Source organism: Aplysia californica, unplaced genomic scaffold (genome assembly GCF_000002075.1).
Source record: "Aplysia californica isolate F4 #8 unplaced genomic scaffold, AplCal3.0 scaffold00164, whole genome shotgun sequence".
Lineage (NCBI taxonomy): Eukaryota > Metazoa > Mollusca > Gastropoda > Aplysiida > Aplysiidae > Aplysia > Aplysia californica.
Window position 1 is genome coordinate 298931 of NW_004797434.1, and position 2335 is coordinate 301265.

Genomic DNA, 2335 nt, shown 5'->3' on the forward strand with positions numbered 1-2335 from the left:
ACACGAACAGTAAAGTGATTGGAAAAGGTCAGAATAATGTCACTTTGTTAAGAGCATGCAGATAGAGAAATAAGTGGTGAACAATGATCCCCGGCGTCTGTCTCAGCTCTAGTAAAAAAGAAGAAGAAGAGTGTAAAAACACCAACATACATTCACTGGGTAGCAAAAGAACAATTATATCTACAGTACGAAGATACCTAAAGAGGTAAAAAAACACTCTTTTCTCTTATACCATCCCTCAATTTTGTCGCCCCCCCCCCCCCCCCCCCCCCACACACACACAAAAAGTAGAAAAATAAGATTTATAAGAAGATTTTGAGGAGGGGGCAAAGGGGGCAAGCCTGAAATAATGTAACATATTCATAACATAGACGTATATAATTATACCAACCCTTCTATACGGCTGTGAATAATAATAATAATAATAATAGATAGCATTTGTATAGCGCATATCCCCGCTTAGCAGCAGGCTCTATGCGCTTTACACTATAGTATTACCCCAGCAGACCATAGAACGCTCCGAAACATTCTCAGCTTCCCGGGAAGCATACAGTGCAAGCAGCCGATTAAGTGCTCAAACACTAACAAACTGACAAGATCTTTCGCTGTCTATAGCCGGGTACCCATTTCCACCTGGGTGAAGTGAGGAAAATTCATGTAAAGTGCCTTTCCCAAGGACACAACGTCGGGCCCTTGACGGGATTCGAACCCACGACCTTACGGTTGTGAGTCCGAGAGCCTAACCACTAGGCCACCGACGCTGGACAATCACTTAAGACAATGAAAATACACTAGAAGCAACAGAAATGTGGTTACTTAGGAGACCTCTGAGGATTTCATAGTAGAAGGAAGAGAAATCAAATACGGTAGTACTTGAAGAAACCCCACTCGCTGATAAAAACAATCAGGAAAAAAAAACAAGCATTTTTTTGGACACTTGAATAGACATCTATCAAAGTCAAAATTAAAGGCAAACGAGACAGGAATAGACCTAGAGCAACTTATTTGGAGAGCCTAAACAGATGAGTGACGGGGAGCTTGACCTTGACCCTCAATGATTTATTTATAGAGGCACCAGCCATCCATGTCCAGGTGCTGTTGTAGCCTCTTTTTCCTGTCTGCGGATTAATATTCTTTTTTCCCCCAATATTTATTGGTTTCGCTTCCATGAACCCCGTATCTATGGTTCTCAACCTGGAAATCGCCTATAATTAGCTGTAATTGCCCCCCCCCCCCCTTACCATTTCTCCTCAGCTCCCTCCCCCCCCCCCCCCCCCCCTTAGAGTGTCAACATTTATGTTACCGTCGATTTTTATCGATAATACGATTTAGGACAGTATTAATGATAATTAAGAATTTTTTTTTAAATGAGTGACGGGGAAAGGTAAGGATAATGTCACTTTTTTTTTTTTTAGAGCATTCGAGCCAAGGAATGGACAACCATTATCGCCGACGTCAGCCGCAGATCTTGCACTTGATGATGATTGATTTAATGACCTTTGGAACACTGTACTGTAAAAGTTATATATGAGGCGGGATATCCGAAATTCCATCTCGCTCACTTCCCTTTCAATTTCTACTTTCTTTTAATAGAGTAGAGGTTTTACGGCGCTTGCAACTGCATAAGGTCATCCGAGCGCCAAGGGGTGGATGTCAACAGATACGTCCTTACAGGGAATCAGGCTTACTATGCTCACCTCTCTAGCTTCAACAGCACAAAGTCTGCTTTGACGTCAAAATTTGGCCCTATTCATACCTTTAATACCCAACACTGGCTTGTTTTATTTTACATGTAGATCCGACAAGATCAAGCGGATGCGACAAGTTGAATGAATGTGCACCGCACTTAAATGATAAAAGGGGGGGGGGGGGAAATGAAAATGGAAGCACTATCACTGGACCCAAGACTAAAACTTACTGTAAAAAGTAGGCAAAGGAACGGACAAGAGACATCCTCATGTCGCTAAGCAAAGTAAACACTGTCGAGCTCAGGTGTCAATAATCTCGATACATTCCTAGCGGGAACCAGACCCTTTGGCGGGAACTGAGTAGTTACCTCTCACTACCGAGCCTTTCCACATCAGTCTGTCTGTCTGTTTGTTCGTCTGTCTGTTTGTCTGTCTGTCTGTCTGTCTGTCACTTTCTTGGTGTGTCTCTGTCTCTGTCTGTCTATCTGACTGTCTGTTTGTCTGTCTGTTCTTCATCGACTTTCTCTTCAACCATTCCCTCTCCCCAACCTCTACCTCCTCCCCTCCCCTCTCTCTATTTTTCTCAATATTCCACGCACACACACACACACACACACACACACACACACACACACACACACACACAC